General features: G+C 36.8%; 1 long non-coding RNA gene across 5 annotated transcripts in view; it reads left to right on the forward strand.

Moving 5' to 3' along the window:
• Positions 1 to 25,255, forward strand: part of LOC134809543 (uncharacterized) — a 163,203-nt gene that overhangs the window by 89,889 nt on the left and 48,059 nt on the right. For 3 of the 5 annotated variants that reach the window (XR_010155515.1, XR_010155511.1, XR_010155513.1), the window contains 2 exons: positions 20,608 to 20,723; positions 23,515 to 23,566. This is a non-coding gene — a long non-coding RNA (uncharacterized LOC134809543). Of the gene's footprint in view, positions 1 to 20,607; positions 20,724 to 23,511; positions 23,567 to 25,255 lie in introns of all 5 variants that reach the window. The other 2 variants (XR_010155512.1, XR_010155514.1) reach the window with 1 other exon arrangement.

Genomic DNA, 25,255 nt, shown 5'->3' on the forward strand with positions numbered 1-25,255 from the left:
ATCAATTAAAACAGAGCCTAGAGGTAAGAAAAAAGGCACATATACACCATAGAATACTATGCAGCCATAAAAAAGGGTGAGTTCCTGTCCTTTGCAGGGACATGGACGAAACTGGAAACCATCATTCTCAGGAAAGTAACACAAGAAGAGAAAACCAAACGCTGCATGTCCTCACTTATAAGTGGGAGCTGAACAATGAGAACACATGGACACAGGGAGGGGAACATCACACACTGGGGCCTGTCAGGGGTGAGGGGCTGGGGGAGGGATAGCATTTGGAGAAATACCTAATGTAAATGATGAGTTGATGTGTGCAGCAAACCAACATGGCACATGTATACCTATGTAATAAACCTGCACCCTAGAGCTTAAAGTATAATAAAATTTTTTTAAAAAAGCATCAGAGATGCTCCCATTCACCTTGGAGAAAGAGATTGCCTTGTTAAAGACAGAGCTGTGTGGCAGATAATGCTGGCTGACCTCTAGGAAATGGAGATCTCTGTCCTTCTACCACAAGAAATTAAGTTCACCCAGTAATTATGTGACCTCTGAAGAACTCAAGCTCTAGAAAGGCATGCAGCTGAGTTAGCATCCTGATTGCAGCTTTATGAGATCCTGAGCAGAGAATCCATGTAAGTGCCTAGACTCTTGACCCACAGAAACTGTGAGATAATGCATGCATGTTGTTTAATATTACTGTTTGTAATGTGTTTTTACACAACAGTGGAAAACCAATGTAAGTTCTCAGATTGTTGCTTTCACTAGAAACATAACTGAAGAATGCAGTACTTAAAAAAATGTAATTCCAGGATCAGCAAGTAATTCTCTTGGCAACCTCAACTGCCAACAAAAAAAAGAATCACCCCGCCCACACACATATACACAAATGCACTCCTCCCTCTTGAAACTGCCAGTATTTTTTCTCCTCTAGGAGAGGATGGGTCTAATTTTAGACTCAGGTTCCTCCCCACCCTGCATTTGAGTGATACCAGCAGACTACACATCATGACTTTTCTCTGAATCCTGAGCTAAAACAACATTGCCCTTGGGGACTCACAGGCTCAGCTGGGGAAGTTATTTCCATTAATTACAGTAAAAAGAAACCTCCTGAATATGGTATTGTGAAGTTTGTTTTGAAAATCATATTCCTTTTAAAAATCATCAGTCATTATGCTTCATAGAAAAATCATTTTACTTAGGAGCAAAAACATGATTTTCTACCAGCTGAACGGTCTCTCTACAATGAAGCTAGAAAATCATTACTTAAGCAAGACTGTTTCTACTAAAGCTAAGCTATTCTTGTATATGAGGGGGGAAATGAACAAATCACATATAAATAAAGAAACAAATCTTTGAAAGCAAGAGAGACCTTCTTTTCAGTTCATTTCTGTGTGTATCCTTTTCTTGTTTTGCTTATGAAATGATAAACAATATAACTATTTGGGGTGTGTGTGTGTGTGTGTGTGTATGTAACTAATTCATCACTTCAGAATTCTAATCTTTCTCTCTGATCTGTAATTTCTCATGACCTCTATAATAAAATCAATCAACTCAGTATGTCTTAACTATGCCATACTTTGTGATAGTCCCATTTAAAATCATTTTTGTCTTCTTGATGCTGTAGTTTCTTGATATATGCAATGCCATATTTAAAGCTATGTAATGTATTTACTGGATAAACTCCAGTGATTTGTATAGTGATTTGTAATGTGTGTTCCTGAAAGAAACCGTACAGAAATAAATAGCATTATAAAAACCACATTTGATGGTCCTATTCCTTATAATTGTGAAAATTCTACCACACATAGGTCAGAGATACTGCTTTGCAGGCATCAGTATTTCCATCCTCATGGATTAAGAATTTCTGATTTTTTATTATATCCTAGCCCCAACTGAACACCAATAATAAAACAAAATTCATAGCAAAGTAGCTTATCTGATTGTAAATAAATAAAACTAGTCTTCTGATTAGGACCCTTGCATGGGTACATAAGCTCCAAGTAGGCAACTTATTGAAGAGAGTGAGAGCTTGTCATAGAGACAAAAGAAACAGCAAAATTCATTTCTTTTCTTTGCTTTTGTTTCATCAAGGAATAAAAACAAGGGCTTAGTAATCCACCATGTTAGTCACTGACAAATGAATACGTAAATAAATAAAAAACAAACATGTCCTAAAATACCATGACTCCCTTTTGCAACAGCAATCATTGCCTTCAATATTTCAGAATCTCACTAGGTGTTTTAAGTCATATCTAGGGAAAAATCGTCTTGATATGGCCAACAAAACCAAGTTTTTTAAAAAGAAAAAACTTATATTACCCCTCTTCATATTTGCCTCAGTCCCTGAATATGGATTCCTATGATTTTTCTCCCTTCTTTTATCATGCCTAGGAAGTTGCAATTTCCCAGGAAGTAAAAATGTTGACTTTCTTATTCATGTTATTTTTCCACAGTTTAGCAAAGTGTCTGATGCATAGCAGGGCCTTTATGAATAATTGTATGTGAATGTCTCTAAGGATTTAGAAATGTGGGACTCTAAAATTAGAAAATTAATTGGATAAATCATGTTAAGATAGAATTTTTACATCACCCCTTTAATATTTAAATAATCACTAAACTCTGCTGACCCATATGAAAAAACTCTTAAAAATAAAGGCAAGAATTAAGGGTTTTTTTTTAAAAAAAGGCAAACACATCAATGGTCACAGCCTGCAGGGGCTTTAAACACTATAGAATTAGTTTAGGAAAATCACTAAACAAATACACAACTTAAAAACAACAACAACATTCACAACCCCTGAGAGAGATGAAAATCAAAATCTAGAGTATACAATATATTATCTAAAGTATTCAATTTTCAACCAAAATATTGTAAGGCATGACAAAAAATAAGACTATGTGACCAATCCACAGGAAGAAACTGTTTCTGTTTCAACAGAAACTCTCTGACTGAACACAGATGTTGGATTTAGTAGACAAAGAAAACCAGCTATGTTCAAAAGCAAAAAGAAGCCATGCTCAAAGAATTACAGGACAATCTGATGACAATGGCTTATCAAGTACAGAATATCAATAAACAGATGTAAATTATAAAAACCAAGTAGAATTTCCTGAATTGAAAAGTAAATTTAAAGCAAAAAATTTGCTAGAATATCACAACAAAAGATTTGAGCTGGCAAAAAAAAAATCTGCCCACCAGAGTGGACGAATGAAGATTGTCTAATCTGAAGAACATAAAGAAGAAAGAATTAAGGAAAAAAAGATGGAATAGACTTAGTCACATGTGAGACAAGATAAAGCATACTAACATAGGTGTAAAGAGAATGTCAGAAGGCAAAGATAGACAGGGGAAGAGAAAATATATGAAGAAATAATGGCTAGCCATTTCTAAAATTTGATTACTTTGTCCCCAGAAAGAAACTTTAATCTACATATCCAGGAAGGCTAACAGATTTCAAGTAGGACAAATACGAAGAGAGCCACATCTAGACCTATCACCAAATACACAAAAGAGCCAAATTAAAAATCATATTCCAACTCCAAAAAAACCCACACTCCAACTCATGATGAACAAGAGAACTACATTAAAATGAACAGATAACAGAAAAAAATTGAAGACAGAGGCAGTAAAGTGATATAGTCAAAGTGCAGAAAGAATAATACTGTCAACAACTAATTCTATATTAAACAAATCTATCATTCAAAAATTAAGGCAAAATTGAGACATCTCCAGATACAAACAAAAGTTGAGAGGATTCACTGCTAAGCTACTTTCAAAACATGAAATACAAAGGAAGACTTCAGATGGAAGGGAAATGACATCATATGGTAACTAGAATCCATACAGAAATAAACAGTACGAGTAGATCTAATTATGTAAGTAAATATAAAAGAGCAAGTAAAAGTATATATACCTACATGTAAGTAGAAATGTAACTAAAAATACATATATAAATATATATATATGTCTTTGCTCTTTTCTTAACTGATTAAAAACACAAAACACAATTGCATAAAACAGTTATTATAAGACTGTATTATCAGGCTTATTACGTAAAGATGTATCTATATGGCAAGAATAAAGTTATTGGATAAAGTTTCTATATGTTATTCCAATAGCTAGGAAATAGTCATTTGTGGGCTGAATAGGGAAGCAGCAGTAGACTGAAGAAAATTTGAATAGGTTAAAGAGATATAATTAGCATAATTTAAAAATGACTTTTGGAAAAATGATGCACACATAATTAAAGAAAATTTCAATCAGGGTGAAAATGAGGAAGGAATATCCATTGACATAATTGGACATACTGATGCTTTATTTATTTAGATTATTTATTTATTTAGATTATTTTTCAGCCTGAGAACTAACCAAAAACCAGGTCCTTGAGGAATAAGGGATAAGTTTCAATAAGCATAACTCTCCATCTCTCCCCATACTAGTCATTGTTATGGGAAAACATATTCAATATGCCATGCGGGTGATGAGTTGCATACAAAGAGGAAACAAACATAAAGTATGCCAAGCTAGAGCATTAAATCAAAGTTATTCATATTTCCTAGTACTATCTGGCATTGCTGCTGTCAATGAGAATAATTCTATTTCAAATCAGTCTCAATTAGTTTTATCTTTAATAACAGTGTAATAGCTTGATGGTCAATATGAAGTAAACCTCTAAGATTTCAGGTTTGGAAGAGGTTGGGAGAGTAAATGAGGAGAAAAGACAGAAAAGTAACTCAATTGACAGGTTGAGGGAAGGATTGGGGCTTCCATCTGAATACTCAACTAACCTTCACCTTTGACTTTGTTCTAGTCTGTTACTCTCTACAGGTTAAATGATGATCTCATTTTTCCTCTTTTCTTCCTGGTATGAATCATTATTTGAATATCTCCTTGAACTTATGAGAACATTAAAAAATTTCAGAGCACATTTTTATTGTACCAAAAGGTAATTTTTTTCTATATTCCATATCCCATTAAGATGACCCTGGAAATTTTTATTGGATGTCTGGATCTCTGAAACCCACAAATCTACGTAGATAAGCCCCTGGAACATAGAAGTCCTGAATCTTCTTTTGGTTCATACTTCCTCACTGCAACACAGATAGGATTTGTGTAAATTATGTTAAGCTATTTTTTTAGGTTAGAGAGATTCTGGGAAGTAGATAATTGTTACAGAACCTGGAGTTTAGACAAGTGAGTGGTAGATAATGCTAGAATTAATAAAAATGGCAAGTGGTATCTCCAAGGACTAATAAGTCAAGACAACTACCTTATATTTGTGTCCTCTTACCTCATATTAAAACTCTTTCTATTCCTTTGCCATTGTTTGCTTACATGGAGAAATATTGCCATTTCGAAAGTTGCTTGGTTATCAGAAGTAGCAGAATGTACTATGAAGACCTGGCCAAGCACCTTTGAAGTAAATGGTCTCTCTTGTTAAAATGTAGTAGCCCCTAAAAGAAAATCTTGGCTGAGAGAGAAAATTTCAACATGAATTGTAGCCATCAACATGATGAAAATCCTCAAACTCTAATCAGAGATGTTTTTGACTCGCTCCTTGGGAGAAACTCAACTTTCCCAACAAACAGATGGCCCACTAAGTATTTTTCAGCAAATACTGAAGGCCCACAGGAGAATCAGACTTTATTATAACCATAGTTTTTTTTGTTGTTGTTGTATAAATTTACAGTGTAAAACGTGATGTTTTGATAGCTGTAGTTTTTGTGTTATAATAATTTGTATCACTTTACCCTACTGAAAAAGTATGAATGGTTCCGTTTGCTGAAGGTGAGAGAAGTAAGCTAACTTGTGTTGCATAGCTATTCTGGACCAAGGACATTATATTTTTATTTAATTCAATTCTCTCAATCATTCTGTGAGGAAGACACAATTATCTACATTCTATGGCTAAGATAACCAAGGCTCACAAGATTTAAGTGGCTTTCTCAGTATCATACAATAGGCCCAGAACAGATTAAGGAGTGGGATACATGGGTATTTTCTATGTTTCTGTAACTGACATTAAAACATTTGGAAAATTTCGTGACAGTTAATCTAGGAATTCACATTAGATTCCTAGCCATCATTTGAAATATGTAATTAGTCCTCTAGGGCCGAAGGAGAGAAAAACAAAAGCAAGAATATAACATTCCTCATTGGTGTTGATCCTATCCCCAAGGGGTAAATGCTGATCAAACATTAAAAGAATGTTTTTGTTTTTAAATTAGGACTGCATTTTTAGTTTTACAAAAAACTCCCCTGTGTCAATCAGGCATAGTTATATAGTGTTGTTGGTTGTTTCCCAGGAGAAGGACAGTGCAATGGAGTTAAAGGGCAGATAATTTATTAGCGCATATTCTCGGGATCAACACCTGTAGACAAAAAGGAAGAAAGCAGAATTGTGCCAAGGGAGAGAGTAGGCTGTGGTGAAGATTCAGCAAGGGCTTTAACCAACTCCAAGTGAAGCCTTGGAGCTGGGCCCTTCAGAGTTGTTTTGACTTGGGCTGGGATGGCCAGGTCTTTATTCAACCAAGTAAACCAGCCATTGAATGATGTGGGTCAGCTGCCTTATGATGGCGTGTGACTGTGGGCAAAGGAGTACTGAGGGATCACGGAGAATAATTTCTGGAGATAGCTGACAGCTTAAGACCACTAGCTGACAGACTCCCAACCACTGGGAGAAAACGTCCCTCATCTCTAAATGAAGTTCTGAGTGGATCATCAAATACACGTAACTCTTTAATGATTAAGCTAGTCTTTAAAATCAGACCTACGTAGTTCTAAGCACATGCTTTGTCTCATATTATTGTGCCTGTGTGAATGCACAGGGAACACTGTTTATGACTACTACCAAAGTTTTAACCTCTCTAATCAGACTTCAGAGTATCTTAAAGAACAAAACATAATGGGCCTGGTTGCTCTAGTATATGTTTGGTTTGGCTGCAACAATTGTGAACTAGACATGTGAAGGGGCAGGCTATAGCATAATATTTCCCCCCTACTCTCCAGTCTGAGAAACCACTCTGAGAAGAGTCACATGGAGATGTACACCAAGGCTGTGTCGCAGGCCCTGGAACCTGTCCTAATCCCTGGGAAGTACTATACAGGAAAAGAGCTTGGTTCATAGTAAACTCCCTCTAGCCTTTGTTTCCCATCTTGAAAGAGATACTTGCAGCTTTGCAATAAAATATAGTAAATGCTGATGGACGTTTGCATTTATTTCCCTCCAAGAGATGTCAGACAGCCTAAGATTCATTATAGGTAAGCCAGGTAAGTTAATAGTGATCCTTGAATGTTTCGTCTGACCAATGAAGAATAACTCAAAGCAGGGAGCCAAAAATTATCCAGACTATAATATTGGAGTCTTTACAAGCACAGCTTGAAACAAGGACTCAGAGGCAGGTAGATTTTTTTGGAGAGGTAATTCCAGAAAGCAGGAAGGAAAGAGAAAGGGAAGCTTTTAAAAGTGTCTGTTATTTGAACTGGTTATTGCAGTAGCCAACTGGGGTGCAATCCCACTAAGGACTTTTGAGAAACCTTGCGGAAGGCACTTCAAAATTACCTGATGAAAAGGTGGGTGGTTGAGACATTTTTCTAGTGACTCCAATCTCCCATTGTATAATGATCTCCCCTGGGAAGATTAATTCTCCCACATGTTATGAGTAAGCTCCCTTGGTTTTTGAGAAACTGTTGAGTAATAACATTGGAGAATCCAGGTGGGAAACTGTCAGCCTGAATAAGTGTTGTCCACCACACCTGCTGCTGAAATACTCTTGCGCTGTGGGATTGTGGCATAAGACACCAAAGGTGTCTGCTATAGCTAATGGTTGCCCAGGTAGTTATCTAGATGGCTTTTGAGGAATTAGCTCCCACAAGAGCAAGAGTGGAGAAGTGATCACCTTGATTGTCAAGCTCTTCAACATTTCTGCTCTCTGGTGTTCATAGGAGCTTTTTTCTGCTGATATTAAAAAATATTTGCGCCCTTAGGAATTGTTTTTCTAGGACATTTCTGGGTTTCTTACATTTAGTCCTGGCTCAGTTCTCCAAGATACAAGAGCAATTTACCCTTACTGGGCCTCCCTTCTTGCCCCAAGTAAATATCTGTGCCTATGCCTGCTGAGAAGAACATAGGTAAGGAGATGTGTGAGTAAATGGTATTTGCAAAGCTGGAGTAATTTCTCCCAATTACATATGTTGTAATTAATTGGCCTGATCAATGCTTACTAAAAGAGCTAGTTATCATTAAAAATGTCATTTTAGTGACCTTTATTTTGTCTGCTGAAGTCTGTTTTGAGTACTGAGAAGCGCCTCTGGAGTTAGCCTTCAGCACTAACTAACTGTGTTACTTTTTTGTGTTTCTGCATGTCTTTTCTGTAAATTCTATGATTTCATTATACGACAAAATGGGCTTCTGTTTCATATTTTTTTCAATTACTCAGGCAGTTGAGATATGACATTTCACTTCATTTTGATTCATTGAATGTAATTCAATAAAGGGTGGAGAGCGAGTGAGCTAAACTCTATGAGCAGACGCTTTTCATTGCAAACCAGTTGGCTTTTCTCCTACTTTTTGAAAAATTCTGATAACATTCATGCTTCCAGATTCCTCTCCCTCCCCTCTTTTTTTGGCTATTTCCTCGCATTGATCCTTGAAATGCAATTTTTCAGCGCAGAAAACAAGGCCGCTTCTTTGGCTGATGTCTAAGGAGAAAAATAAACATAAAAGTAGATTTTAGGCTTCCTTCTTTATTAACTACCAACTGTATGACTTTAAATAAAGTGATGCAGTCTCTAAAACCCAAATTCGGGCTATCCTTGGTTATTCAATAAAGGGAACAATATTTATTTTTTTAAAAGAAGCAAAGTAGATTTCTTTGTATATCATAACTCTCTTAATTTTCACAGCATCCCTGTGACTAACTGCTATACTAGTCCCATCTACAGATGGTGAAACTGAAGCATGCAGGCATTAGGTAACACTCTCACAGTCTACGCAGCTATTAAGTAGGGAAGCCAGCTTTTAAACCCAGACAGTCTGGCTTTAAATACCCATGCTCTTTGCCGCCATTTTATACTGCCTCTTTGCTAAACCTCTTTTTATAAAAGTCTTTGGTGTGAGTTCACCAATACCTTGTCAAGTCATAACGGAGTTCAGGACACCAACGTTATTTATATAGACTGTTTAAATTTGTTTGAAAATTGTCAGTGAAGCAAGAAAATTTTTGCTGATTCTAATCTTTGTACATACAATCTAATTTCAGCAGTCCTGATTTCTTTCACAAATCAGACTCTAACGATGTGCATACATATTTTTCTCTGATTCTGCAAAGTACTCCAAATGTGAAGGCTACAGTTTGGAGATATTTTTTAATTATAGTATGTAAAATGTGATGGAAAATAGTAATTCTGTTAGTGAGTTTTGACTGGCCTGCATCTTAAAATCACCAGAAAAACCTCACTAGCTAATCGTAGTGGTGCAATTCTGTTATAATTTTTTTTTCTAGTTTCAAGATGTAATGAAGTCTATAACACACTAGATGGTAGCCTTGTCACATGAGCCCCCAACCACAGAACACAGGCTGAAAACTAAAGTGAGAACAATTCTTTTTTCAAATTAGAACATTTAAAAAGATAGATGTGAATGCAGGGCCAATAATGGGTCTACTTTTTGATTTCAGGGTTGGAGTCCAAGACTTGTGGAGGTGAGAGAATTGTTTTCTGCTCAATAGCTCAGTAGTGTCAACAGGAGTTGACTCAGAGAGTTTTTCCCTGCATGGTTAGGAAAGGTCACTCTCTGCTTCTTGTAGAGTTGGAATTATTGTAAAAAGCTTTTTAGGGAGCTCATCAGAAAAACACCAATAAATAGTTCATTTGCAATTATACACTAAAGTAACAGATTCCTTATAGCTGTTAAGTTTTATGCTTAATTTATGACTATATGTATAACTATATGACTATAGACAAAATATATGCTAGACATCGTGTGTGTATTTTTTCCCTCCAATACATAAGAAAGTTGAGGAATGAATAAAAGGCTAATAGTCTCAATATTATTATATACAGTCCATTAAGATCACTGAACATCTCTTGTCTTTTTCCTCATCCCAGAAATGATTCCTCTAATCTTTACCCCTGTTAAATTCAGTTCAAGAGCAAATGTTGCATACCCGAATCTTCCAGTTAGCATGTCCTCCTGTCTGCTGAATGGGAATTGAAGTGGTTAGAAGCAAGAAAGGAATTTCCTATCTCACAGACTCTAGAAAGATAGACACAGTTCTAGCATCCCATGCGGAAACCCTGATCACACTGCCCTGTAAGCACAAAGACTTCTTCAGGTGTACTAGCCATTAAACAGGCTTTGGTGGGTTGGCTTTTGAACCAACTACCACATATATACAATAATGTGCTTGTGAGAGATAGATTTGTTGAATAGTACAAATTATTCAAATGATTGGGCTGCAACCAATTTCTCTATTAGAGACTAAAATTAATGTTTATCTGTTTCATTTTCCATTGGGCTCCTATAGTTTTAATGAGATATCCCAGGTCAGATGGCTGCTGCTGTTCTCAGTTATCTTGCTGCAACTATTTATTAACAAAACAATAATTATGACATGACTTAGGCTCAGTAGGATAATCCTGCATTATGATTATTTTCTTGGTGATAATGACATAAAGCTTTCTGTACAACTGCATTTTTCTGGGCAAAATTTAGATGAGTGTTTTGTATAATGTTGAATAAAGACAACTGATTCTGAAATACCATCATCAAACTCTACTTTAAAGAGACATAACAAATCTTTAATCCACGTAACAACATAGTTTCAACTTGTTCTGCTGGCCTTTAAACCAGTTTCTGATTGTATAATTGTTGGTCATTTCATGGTTACTTCTGCTTTCTTCTTTCCTTCTCTTCTTTCAGCAAAAATATAATGAGTACTTGTGTGTCAGTTACTGTGTAAGAGCCAAAATAAAGATACACGTCATAAAGGCAAGGAACTCTTTGCCTATTACCTAGTAGATAAATTGAAACTACAGAAAAGCATTAAAGATAGATTGAAGTAACATTTGAAGATTCACAATATTTCTAGCTCCTTGCTGTATGCTATCATGTATAATATAACATTCAACACTCAGAACAATCTTTCAGTGGGAAACTGAAATACAAAGATGTTGAGAGTCTTGATTCAAGGACGTGGTGAATTCTAGAGCGTTCACCACATGTGGAACTGAATCAATTAAATTCTAGAGAATTCACCACCTGTGGAACTGTGACTCAAATAAACCTCTTTTCTTTATAAATTACTCAATCTCAGGTAGTTCTTTGTAATTGTTTTGCATTTATGTCCAGTGTACTCTTATTGATTGCAATCACAAATGAATGCCTAGACATGTTCTCAGTTGTAAAACTAAGCCTCACCTAACCTCTCTCTAAGTGCCTAAACCAGAAGACTTGGCGAATTGTAATAAAACCTGCTGTGTTCAGGAGAATCAGCTTCCTATAACTGTGGCTCTATCAGCTATGTGTTTAGCTTATGCAAAGTTTCCCTAATGGTCTAAAGGGAAAATTCAAAATCAAAAGATTAAGGGTATTGCCTACATCATTACAAATAAAGGAATAAGGTATTCTATAGAATTGTTTATATTTATCCCTCATTGTAGAAAAAATTCATCAGAACAAAAATGTTAACCAGAGGTGGCCCAAATATGTTCTATTTACTTTTACTTTTCTGTGAATTCCTTGACCCTCAAAGCTGGATATACAAATCAACTAAGCTATGGCCAAGGCCAGCTATAGTTCCCAAGCCAAGGGCAAGACAGTGTTAGCTGCCTCTGTCCTGTTATGTACAGGGATTTGGAAGAAAATCCTACTCCCCAGGACCTAAATCAAAATGTTATCATAATCTAAGAAGAATCGAGTCCAGTTCTATGAAAATTTTAACATGAATCTGTTTGAAAGTCAAGTTTTGTCTATAATTTTGAAAGATGAAAGATGTAACAAAGTAAGGATTTCTCTTCTGGAGATGAGGATGAGATAGGGGTCTCCAGGTACCATAATCAAGAGCAGAGGTGGTCCGGGTGTGGTGACTTATACCTCTAATCTCACAACTTTGGAAAGCTAAGGTGGTAGGACATGTGGTGAATTCTAGAGAAAGTGTTTGAATTCAGTTGTCTTTCATTGATGTCCAGTATACTCTTATTGACTGCAATTACAAAAGAATGCCTGTACATTTTCTCAGTTTTAAAACTAAGCCACCTTTAGTCCAGGAGTTTGAATCTCCACATCTGGGGAGGGACCTGGTGGGAGGTGATTGGATCATGGAGGCAACTTCCACCATGCCGTTCTCATGATAGTGAGTGAGTTCTCATGAGATCTGATGGCTTAAAAGTGTGTGGCAGTCCCCCCCTCACTCTCTCTCCTGCTGCCATGTAAGACATGCCTTGCTTCCCCATTACCTTCTTCCATGATTGTAAGTTTCCTGAGTCCTCCATAGCCATGAAGAACTGTGCAGAAACCTCTAACCAATCTCAGGTAGTTCTTTATTGCAGTGTGAAAATGGACTAACACAGAAAATTGGTACCAGGAGAGTGGGACACTCTTATAAAGTCACCTGAAAATGTGGACACAAATTTGGAACTGGGTAACAGGCAGAGGTTGGAAAATTTTGGAGGGCTCAGAGGAAGACAGGGAGATGTGGGAAAGTTCGAAACTTCCTAGAAACTTGTTGAATGGTTTTGATCAAAATGCTGAGAGTAATGTGAATAATGAAGTCCAGGCTGAGGTGGCTGCAGATGGAGATGAGGAACTTATTGGGAACTGGAGTAAAGGTCACTGTTGCTATGCTTTAGCAAAGAGACTGGCAGCATTTTGCCCCTGCCCTACAGATCTATGGAACTTTGAACTTGAGAGAAATGATTTAGGGTATCTGGCAGAAGAAATTTCTAAGCTGCAAAGTATTCAAAATTAACCTGGCTGTTCCTAACTTCATACAGTTATACGCATTCACAAATAGATGGTGTGAAATTGGAACTTGTGTTTTCAAGGGAAGCAAAGTGTAAAAGTTTGGAATATTTGTAGCCTGACCATGTGGTATAAAAGAAAAACCCATTTTCTGGGGAGAAATTCAAGCTGATGGCTGCAGAAATTTTGCATAAGTAAAGAGAAGACAAATGTTAATTGCCAAGACAATGGGGAAAATATCTCCAGAGCATGTTGAAGACCTTTGCAGCAGACCTTCCCATCATAGGCCCTGAGGCCTAGGAGGGAAATGTAATTTAATGGGTTGGGCCCAAGGTACCCCTGTTTTGTGCAGCCTTGACACAGGGAACCTTGTGTCCCAGCCACTCCAGCTCCAGCCATGGCTAAAAAGGGGCCACGGTGCAGCCCAGGCCATGGCTTCCGAGGGTGCAAGCCCCAAGCCTTGGCAGCTTCCACACAGTGTTTGACCTGCCACTGCACAGAAGGCAAGAATTTGGGAGCCTCCACCTAGATTTCAGAGGATGTATGAAAACACCTGGATGTCCAGGAAGATGTCTGCTGCAGGGGCGGAGACCTCATTGGAGGACCTCTACTAGGGCAGTGCAGATAGGAAATGTGGAGTTGGAGCCACACACAAAGTCCCTGCTGGGGCGCTGCCTAGTGTAGCTGTGAGAAGAGGGCCACCATCCTACAGACCCCAGAAGCCAGTGACAGCTTGCACCATGTGCCTGGAAAAGCAACAGATACTCATTGCCAGACTTTCTTAAGTAATACAACATCTAACAGAGTCCAGAAAGACAGATATATTCCTGGCATCCCATGGGCAATGGGGTTGGAAATTCAGAAAAAAACATGAGGCACAACTTGTCCCTGCTCCATCATGTCTGGAGCATACTCTAGGAAGGCTTTGAGGGGCATCTCGATGTTTGAGGCTAAAATCGTCTTCTCATCCAAATGCCAGACAGTGATTTTGGCTGTTGGCTGAGACCTAAGCTGGGGCTGTCAAATAAAACACCTGCATATGCATTGTCTCCATGTGATCTCTGCTTCTGCGTAGCATGGTGGCTGGATGCCAAGAGAAAATGCCCTGAAAGATAGCCAGTTGGAAGCTGTCAACTTTCATAAATTTGTTTCAGATTTCACATTGTATCACATCTACTGTAGTCACAAATTTGCCCAGATTCAAGGGGAGAGAATATAAATCTCCCTTCTAATATTGGAGGAATATTAGAGTCACATTGTATGAAGACCATGTGCTTTGGGAGAGAATGTGGTGATCATTGGAAAATGCAATCTGCCACATCCAGTCAACAGAATTCCCTTTCTCACACTTAGTATTATTTATATGCTTTGTAAAGTAAACTCAGAATTAATATAATACAAATATAATTTGATTGATTGTATTTTGGGTACATTATTTATTTGGTTGTGTTCTATACAAACAAGCCATATACTGGGATAAGAAGCAAAGTCCTTTTTTGAAAGTGGATATGGTACTTATGAACTGAACCATATAATGTGATTACAAATCCTGACCTGCTTTCAATAATTTTGACGTAGTGAATATGTCTAGAATAACCTTATATGTCTATTCAGATATTTAAAATATTGTATTATACTCTATAATTAATTTTATAATGTAAGGATACATATTTGGAAAATTCTGTTAAATTGTTTTTTTTTTTTTCCTAAATGGTTGTGGTAGGGGAATAACATTTTGTTTTTTCCCTAAAGACCAGTATGGAATACATAATTATGTAGTGGTAAAATATAATTCAATTACAGAGAATTTGAGTCATAAACTGGATGTACTCCATATCTCTGAGTGATTCATTATTTGCTCCATGCACAGTTCCCTAATTAAGGAAAAGAATTTCCTCTTGGGATTGGATTAAGTCCTGTTAAAAGTATGACTCAAAAATCAAAATATAGGTAGACTTAACACTCTGTATTGCCTTATTTGACATCAGTAAATGACAATTCTCCTCTTTGAGGAAATAAACCAATGATCATGGTTAAAAGACAAGACAAGTCTGAAGAAAACTTTTAAACAAATAAATTTAGGTCAGTTGTGTAGAATGATAGTAAGCTAGTAAAGCAAGGGACATAAAAAGTTTAATCAACAATTCAGTTATGTATTTAAGGAAATATAAACACTTCCATGAAAAGAATACCTTGATATGTATTTATTGTATTTGTTCTTAATGCATAGTTCTCAAATACTACCATAAAAATAAAGAAGAATATAGACCATCTAGATAGGCCTATATCTATCAAAGAAATTGAATTAATAATGAATAACTTTCCACAACAGAAAGCACCAACCCCAGATGGGTTCACTAATGTCTTATACCAAACATTTAAGCTATATGTTATATTAATTCTCTACAATCTCTTTTAGAAAATAGAGGCTGAGGGAATATTAACCTCATCGTATGAGGCCAGCATTACCGTTTTACCAAAACCAGACAAAGATACTACAAGTAAAGAAAATTGCAGATCAATATATCTCATGAACATACATGAAAAATCCTTGACAAAAAATTTAAAAATTGAATCCAACAATGTATAAAAATAATTATACCTCATTACCAAATGGCATTTATTCCAGGTATGCAAGGCTGGTTCTACATTTTAAAATCAATTAATATAATTAATCACATCAACAGCCTATAAAAGAAAAATCACATAACTATCAAAAGATGCAGAAAAGATATTTGGCAAAATTCAACATCTATTCATAATTTTAAAAAAACTCAGCATGCTTACCTAATTTGATTACTATACATTGTGTCAAAACATCACTATGTATACAATAAATGTGTACAATTACAACATGTCAATTAAAAATATGTCACTGTGTTTAGGGGAGGAAAAGGCCAGTTTGGGCTAAGGTGATCAAGAAAGGCTTTAGGGAAAGACAATACCTGAACTGGATCCTATAAAATGTTTAAGACGAAAGCAGACCAGTCAGAGAGCTAGTACATTCCAAGCAAGTTTAGAAACATAGATTTGAGCTCAAACTGTGAGAAGATTTATTTTCTTCAATTTAGAACACTTTATTAATTAAAATATTTATTACATTAAAAAAACTATCAGCAAACGGTAAGTAGAGCAGAACTCCCTAACCTTGAAAAATAACATCTACCCTAAGCCTACTGGTTACATTATACCTACTAATAAGAAATTAGAAAATGTCTTCTCTTGCTACTTATTTTACCATTGTACTAGAAGTCCTAGTTGATGCAATCAGACAAGCAATAAAATAAAAAGTATACAGATTGGGAAGAAAAAGATATAACTGTGTTCAATGACATGATTGTGTATGTATAAAATTTGAAAGAATGGACAAAATTCCTGGAGGTGATAAGAAATTATAGCACAGTTGCAGGATGCAAGGTTAATGTACAAAAGTCAATGACTTTCCTATATGCTAGCAATGAACAAGTGGAATTTTAAATAAAAAACACAATATCATTTACATTAACACCAAAGAAATTAAATTCTTAGGCATAAGCTTAACAAAATATGTACAAGACCTATATGAGGAAAACTACTGATTAAAAAAAAAACAGAAAATAAAAATTAAATAAATAGAGAGAGATTCCATGGTCATGGACAGAAAGATTCAATATTGTGAAGATGTCATCAGCTCTTCCCAACCTGATCTATACATTCACTACAATCTCAATTGAAATCCCAGAAAAAGTTATTTTGTGGATATTGACAAACATTCTAAAGTTTATATGGAGAGGCAAAAGATGCAGAGGAGCCAGCATAAAGAACAAAGTCAGAGGACTAATACAACCTGACCTCAACTAATACTGTAAAGCTACGGTATCCAGGACACTGTAGTACTGGCAAGGGTATACATAGATCAACCAATAGAACAGAATAATTCATCAATAGACAAATATAGTTAAGTGATGTTTGACAAAGTAGCAAAGGCAGTACAATGGAAAAAAATTGTCTTTCAACAAATGGTCTTGCAACAACTAGACATCTATATGCAAAATAATGAATGTAGATCCAGACCTTACACTTTTCACAAAAATTAACAAAGTAAATAATTATCCTAAATGTAGAACACAAAATTATACAACTCTTAGAAGATAACATCTGAGAAAATATACGTGTCCTTGGGTATAAAGCTAATATGTTAGATCCAATGCCAAAAGTATGACCTGTGAAAGAAAGAATTGGTAAGTGAAACTCCATTAAAATTAAAAACTTATATTGTGTAAAAAACACTATCAAAACAATGAGAAGACAAGCAACAGACTGGGAGAAAGTATTTGCAAAAGATGTATCTGATAAATGACTGTTATTGAAAATATATGAAGTACAATTACAACTGAATAAGAAAATGAACAACACAATTAAAAATGGACAAAAGATATGAAACAGACTTCTTACCAATGAAGATAAACTGATGACAAATAAGCACAAAAAAATGCTTGACATCATATGTCATTAGGAAATTGCAAATTAAAACAATGAGATACCACTACACACCTGTTAGAATGACCAAAATCACAACATAGATAGCATAAAATGCTGGTGAGGATTTGCAGTAACAAAAGCTCTCATTCATTGCTGGTGAAAATGAAAAATGGCACAACCATTTTGAAAATGAAAAATGGTACAACCACTTTGAAAGACAGTTTGGCAGTTTTTACAAAACTAAACATATTCTTAACATATAGTTCAACAATTGTGTTCCTTGGTATTTACTCAATGATTTGAAGATTTATATTCATATGAAAACCTGTGCATAAGTGTTTATAGCAGCTTTATTCATAATAGCTACAACACAAAAGCAACCAAAATGTCCTTCAGTAGGCAAATGGATTAATAAACTGTGGTATATGCAACAATGGAATTATTCAGTGTTAAAAAAGAAAGGAGTTATTGATATGGTTTGGATGTTTGTCCACTATAAATTGCATATTTAAATGTAATCTCCAGTATTAGAGGTGAGGCCTGTGGTGGGTGTTTGAATTGTAGGGCAGATCTCTTTTGAATGGCTTAGCACTACCCCCTTGGTAATGAGTGAGTTCTTGCTCTATGTTCATGTGAGATCTGGTTGTTTAAAAGTATGTGGCACATCCTCTTCTCTCTCTTGCTCCCTCTCTCTTGGTTTAGCTCTCGCCATGTAATAGTTTCACTATTTAACCCTGCCCAAGTCTCATGTTGAAATGCAATTCCCAATGTTGGGGGTGGGGCCTGGTGGGAGGTGACTGGATTATGAGGGCAGAGTTCCCATGAATGAAGTAAGTTCTCATGAGATCTAGTCATTTTAATGTGTGTGGCAACTCCCCTCCCCTCACTCTCTTGCTCCTGCTTTTGCCATGTGACATGTCAGCTCCCCCTTTGCCTTCTGCCATGAGTGTAAGCTTCCTGAGTCCTTATAAGCAGATACCTCATGTCATGATTCCTGTATAGCCTGCAAAACTGTGAATCAATTAAATCACTTTTCTTCATAAATTATGCAGTCTCCAATGTAGCAATGCAAGAATGGCCTAACACACCATGTGATGTGTCTGCTCCCCTTTCACCTTCCTGCAGTAACTGTAAGCTTCTATGACTGTAAATTTCCTCATCAGAAACAGATGCTGGCACCATGCTTCTTGTACAGCCTGCAGAACCATGAGCCAATTAAACTTTTCTTCATAAGTTACCTAACCTCAGGAATTCCTTTGTAGTAATGCAAAAATGGTCTAGTACAGAATATTGGTCCTGAGGAGTGGGGCATTGCTCTAAAGAGAAGTGAAAATGTGGAAGCAGGTTTGGAACTTGGTAACAGGCAGAGGCTGAAAGAGTTTGGAGGGCTCAGAAGAGGACAGGAAAATGAGGGAAAATTCGGAACTTCTTAGAAACTGGTTAAATGGTTGTGATCAAAATGCTAATAGAAATATGGACAGTGAAGTCCAGGCTGAACAGGTCTTAGATGGAAATGAAGAAGTTATTGGGAACTGGAGTAAAAGTCACCCATGTTATGCCTTAGCAAAAAGCTTGGATGCATTGTGCACATGTTCTAAGGATCTGTGGATACTTGAACATAAGAGTGATGTCTTAGGGTAACTGCCAGAAGAAATTTCTAAGCAGCAGAGCATTTAAGAGGTGGTCTGGCTACTTTTAACAACCTATGATCAGATATGGAAGCAAAGAAATGACCTAAAGTTGGCACTTATATTTAAAAGGGAAGTCAAGTGTAAAAGGGAAGTAAAGTGTAAAAGTTTGGGAAATTTGTAGCCTTGCCATATGGCAGGAAAAGAATCCAAGCAGGCTGTAGAGTAACCACTTACTAGAGAGATTAGCATGACTAAAAGGGAGCCAAGTGCTAATATCCAGGACAATGGGGAAAAGGCCTTGAAGGCATTTCAGAAATCTTAGAGACAGATGCTCTCAGCTCTCATCGCAAGTCCAAAGGCAGAGAAGGAAAGAATAATTACAGGCGCCAGGCCCAGGGCCTCATTGCCCTGGTCAGCCTCAGGACGGGGCTCCCAAGATCCTGGCTGCTCCAGATCCAGCAGTGGCTCAAAGGGCTACAAGTACAGCTCAGGCTGCCACTCTGGTGGACATATACCATAAGTCTTGGTACGTTCCACTGGGTGTTAAATCTGCAGGCATACAGAATGCAAGTGTGAAGGAGGCTTTGCAGCTTCCTCCTAGATTTTAAAGGTTGTTTGAGAAAGCCTGGGTGCCCAGGAAGAAGCCTGCCACAGGGGCAGAGCCTTTACAGAGAATCTCCATAGGGCAGTGCAGAGGGTAAATGTGGGGTTGGAGCCCCAATACAGAGTCCCCACAAGGGCGTTGCCTCATGGAGGTGTTGAAGGGAGCCACCACCCTCCAGGCCCCAGAATGGTAGGGCCACAGGAAGCTTGCATCCTGAGCCTAGAAAAGCTGTAGGAACTCAGCTCCAACTCATGAAAGCACCCATGGGTGCTGCACCTTACAAAGTCACAGCTGCAGAGCTGTCCAAGACCTTGGGAGCCCACTCCTTGCACCACTCCATGTACTGGATGTGGGACATGAAGCCAAAGAAGACTATTTTGAAATTTTAAGATTTAGTGGCTGCCCTGCTGGGCTCTAGTCTTGCATGAAGCCCATAGTCCCCTTCTTTTGACCAATTTCTTTCTTTTGGAATGGATATGTCTACTCAATGCCTGTACTGCTATTGTACCTTGGAAACAAATAACTTGGTTTTGATTTCATAGGCTCATAGTTGGAAGGAACTCCATCTCCAAATGAGACTTTGGACTTTGCACCTTGCCATCTTTGAGTCGGGACTGGAACAATTTAAGATTTCTGGGGACTGTTGGGAAGGCACTATTGTATTTTGCAATATGAAAAGTACATGTGATTTGGCAGGTGGGGAGGGGCTAAGTAATATGGTTTGGATGTTTGTTGTCTCCAAATTTCATGTTAAAATGTAATACCTGGCATTGGAGGTGGGACCCAGTGGAAAGTGTTTTGGTCATGGGAGTAGATCCCTCATGAAAGGCTTAGTGCCATGCCCTTGGTGCACGAGTGAGTTCTTGCTCTGTGTTCACATGAGATCTGGTTATTTTAAAGGGTGTGGAACCTTCTCACTTTCTCTCTTGCTCCCTCTTTCTTGCTCCAGCTCCTGCCACGTTACATGCCTGCTCTCCATCTGCCTTCCAACATGATTGGAAGCTTTCCGATGCCCTCACCAGAAGCAAATGCTGGTGCCGTGCTTTCTGTACTGCCTGCAGAACTGTGAGTCAATTAAACCTCTCTTCTTTAAACATTACTCAGTCTCAGGTATTTCTTTATAGTTATGCAAAAATGGCCTAATACAGCTATCAACCACGGAAAGACAGAGAGTAACTTTAAATGCATTACTACTAAGCGAAAGAAAACAATGCGAATAGGCTACATACTGTATGATTCCAACTAAGTGATGTTGTGGAAAAGGCAAAACTATAGAGACTGTGAAAAAAAGATCAGTGGTTGCCAGGGCTTGAGGGAAGAGAGAAATGAATAGAAAAAGCACAGAGGATTTTTTAGGACATAGAAACTAATCTGTGTTACTACAATGGTAAATACATGTAATTATACATCTGTCTAAACTCATGGAATATAGAACACCAAGAGTGAACCCTAGTATAAACTATGGAATTTGGGTGGTAATGACATAGCAATGTAGGTTCATCAGGTGTAACAAATGTACCATTCTGATAAGGGATGTTGATAGTGGAGGAGGCTGTGGGTGTGTGGAGGGCAAGTAATATATGGAAACTGTGCCTTTTGCTTAATTTTGCTGTAAGCCTAAAATGGCTTTTAAAATAAAGTCTATTAAAAGTAAAACAAACAAACAAAAAAACAGACTACAGCAGTATAGATAGTAACATAATCTTACTAGAATATTTATCCTATTTTGTATTAAGGGGAAATTGTTGTACTCCCATGAATGGGCACACCATAGTCAACCTACTGGTGGTAAACCTAGAAATTAATTTGAAGTCTTCTAACCTCATGTTTTGGTAGCAGTAGGGTATGTTAAATCTAGTGTCCAAAGCCAGGGAGCTTTTTTTTTTACTAATTTTTGACTCAGAGCTGGATGTGGGGTAGATTCATGGTTTGGGCAATGCCAGCTCCTCTTCAACGTCATTCTCTAAGTCATAATTTCCAAGTATGCTGACAGACCCCGTTCATGGGAGCCTTTGTATAGTAAAGTTGGCTTAGTAAATGACACAGAAACAGGTATGCTTATCTCATGGAAAAGATCTCTACCACAACAATCTCCCCATCATATGATGTTTTTTTCCTTGAACCCGCAAGGAACATGCATAATTTGATTAGTACACATGGTAAATGTAGCTTAATATTGGGCATTTGAAACCTAATATTCCATTTCCTTGAAAAAAGTGTCTTTGGTATGTCTGTGGTACCTTACAGGAAGAAAGAGCTTGAAACGAAAAGGGCTAGCAATTCTTACAAAGAGCATTTTCATTGTATAAAAAAATAGCTTTAGATTTCTGTGTTCATTATTACTTATGACTTCGAAAATATCACTTGAGAGCAAAGACATTTCATACGTAGATATTATATTTTAAATATTTCTATAAAATCCAATGGCACATATAAATAACCCATAAGCAATATATAGAAATAGACAGCATCACCAATTTGATTGATGCTAAGGAAGAATACTGATTTGGAATTTGGCTGGCTGAGCCACACATTATTCTCATTTCCAACTGGGACATTTAATAGCCCTTATTGTCACTGGAAAATTGCATCCTTTTTGAATGACTAGAGAATGAGCTTGAGTCTTTTCAATCAGGATTCAGGAAGATGCTAATGTATTCTCTTGAGCACAGAAAGAATATATTTTTCTGGGGTCCAAATGATCAGGCTTCCCTTTTGCTAGCTGTAATTTTATGAAGGTATTTTACTCAAACTAACTTTTCTTGACTGTGGCTTTATGATCTTGGGAGTAACTCAAGCGATCTCTCATCTTCATTGTACTACAAGGAAAGAGGCAGTCTAATGTGAGTCAAAGAAGTACAATTACTTGTAAAAGGGAGAGGAAAAACCATTGTTCCCTTTTCCCCAGTGGAACCCCCGCCTTGGCACAATTCTGGGATTGCTTCCCACCTCCCTGGCCACTGCCCCTGTGGGTTGCTCTGACTGATCTAGTTTGGTCTGCTCATGAAAGCAGCCCTAAGCTTTGAGAATAGGTTTATGGCTATTTTATCTTTTTTTAATTAAAAATTCATTCAGTTTCAAAAAAAAAAATCTTCTGATTAATCCCCTTCTGACATAATTTTCTGAAGCCTATATCAGTAGACTTAAATAAAATGACACATGTATTTATCACGTAGTTTATGAAGCACCCTCACATATTGTCTCCTTGCCAGTGGCCCATTATCTCCATTTATCTTTTACAGGGGAGGACTCAAGTTCTAAGAGGTCTAACTCAAGGCCACAGGGAAACAAATTGCAGAGCCAGCACAGGAGACTTTGTTCTCCAACTTCTTGTAATTGGTTCTCAAATTTGAGCATGCATTAGAATCGCCTGGGGGACCTGTTATTAAAACACAGATTTCTAAGCCCCACAAGCAGAGTTCTTGATTCAGTAATTCTTTGATGGAACCAAGCATTGCATTTCAAACAAATTCTCAGGTGATGCTGTTGCTGCTGATCTGGGAACTACACTTTGAGATCCACTGGTCTAGAACACACTGTAAGTGTTAGTCTCATGTTCCTTACACCAGACCAAGAACAATTTCATGAAATAAAAACAAGTATGTAATACAAAGGACAGGATAATATTATAAAAATATCTTCAGACCCATGGCCTCCCTTCTTCTGACCCCTTACCAAAGAAATTCAGAGTTTATCATCATTGCTGTCTTACTGTAATGCCCTGAGGTTGAAGTGGTAATAGCCTGATGGTATGGAGAGAGGAGACTCTGTGGTCTTTGTGTTAGCAAAATGTGTTTCCAGAGTATGATCATTTTCATCTTTTCTGGTGATTCATCACATGCTGCTCTCTCAGCAGGCTTTCGGCATTTGGCCTCCACAGGAAACTCCAGCTTGACTTAAGGAGTGAGGTAAGTCTTATTTTCAGCAAGGAAATATTCACCATTGCTAAATTAGTTTGGATTTGCTTTAGATTTAAACATGGGTTTATTTTAAAAGACACTGAGGCCAAAGGAAAAACAAACAGCCCTGCATGTGTTGGGGAAGCACTGTCTTATTGACAGAGAAGCTGGCTAGCTGAAATCAAATGTTTTTCAGAACAAAGATATTATGGTCTTAAGATTTCACTTGAATTTAAATTCTAGAATATTCTAACAGTAATGAGCATTTAATATGTGCTAGATTTTTAAAAATTTTACTTTAAATTCTGGGATACATGTGCAAAACATGCAGTTTGTTACATAGGTATACATGTGCAGTTTCTGTGGCATTCCTAGCAAACCTAAGAAGGAGGATTTTAAATATCTCCATTTTATTTATGAGAAAACCGAGGCCAAAAGAGATGAGGTGATCTACCTAAGATCACGTAGATTATTAAGAGGAGGGATTTGAACCCAAACTTAGTCTGGATTCTGTGTTTGGGCTTACAACCATTATTCACTAAATGACCCATGATATCTGAAAAGAATCCATAGGGAAAGAAGAAGCAAGAATGAGACTGAGCCCAAGTGTAATGCTTTCCCAGGACTGAGCCAGCAAAATGTAATAATTTTCCATCTTAATTCCTTTGACTTACAACTGGGAACCAGTATTCTGGGTCCAAGACAGACAACCTCAAACCTTGGATGACTCATGGATACTTTTAGCTCATCTAGGTAAATTGCCTTAACAACAACAACAACAACAACAAGCAACAACAATAATAAATTAGTGAGTAGTAATGGGAAAGAAAACTAAATGAAATAATTTGATTCAGATACATAGAAAATTAAGGAAGAAAACAATTCTGTTTCACCTGATAGGTCTTAATTTAATCTAGTATCAAGGTCTGGTATCAATCATTTCTCTCTCAAAAGCAAAAATAATAAGACTTTTTTTGGTTACATGAGTCATTTTGTGAAACTAATTAACTGCCTGTGGAACACAATGCTCTCCCATTATTTTTTGGCCGAACTATCAGGTGGTTAACTCCTTTATTTATTTCTTCTTTTTAAAAAATTGTCTACCAAACTAAAGTTGAGAAAGAGGAGAGGGAGGGTCAGAGGGTGTCACAATTGTTACCTTTCTCAACATTCATATTATTACTTGGTTACCAAAGACCTCAGCTTGAAATGAAGGAATATTAGCTCAAGTTATGGACTCTTTGCTGCTTTCAAATTGTTTTTAACTATGCAATTGTCAAACTTTCTTAGGAGTTTCTGGAGTTCTTCATTTAGTGCTGAGAAAATAAATAACTTTAATTGATATATCAATTTAAATTTATGAGGAATTTCATATATATTATTCAGTTTGATTCTTGTAACAATTCATGACCTAACTCATGTGGGTACTATACTTCTTATTTTTCAAATGCAGAAACTAATACCCAGGGAAACGCATGTGGAAAAACTTTTATTTAGTAAATGACAAAATTCAGATTTGAATCCCAGCTTTAAAACAATAAAATTTTAGTTCTTTTTAGTTTTTGTACTATAATGTAATACCAGATTATATAAAATAACCTTATTATAGTTTTTCTTGTAATCACCATTGAAAACAGGTTACGTATGTATTTTAAAGGAAAACACAATCCATTTTTTCCCAAGCAAGTTATTAATATT

This window comes from Pan troglodytes, chromosome 2, assembly GCF_028858775.2.
Source record: "Pan troglodytes isolate AG18354 chromosome 2, NHGRI_mPanTro3-v2.0_pri, whole genome shotgun sequence".
Classification (NCBI taxonomy): Eukaryota; Metazoa; Chordata; class Mammalia; order Primates; family Hominidae; genus Pan; species Pan troglodytes.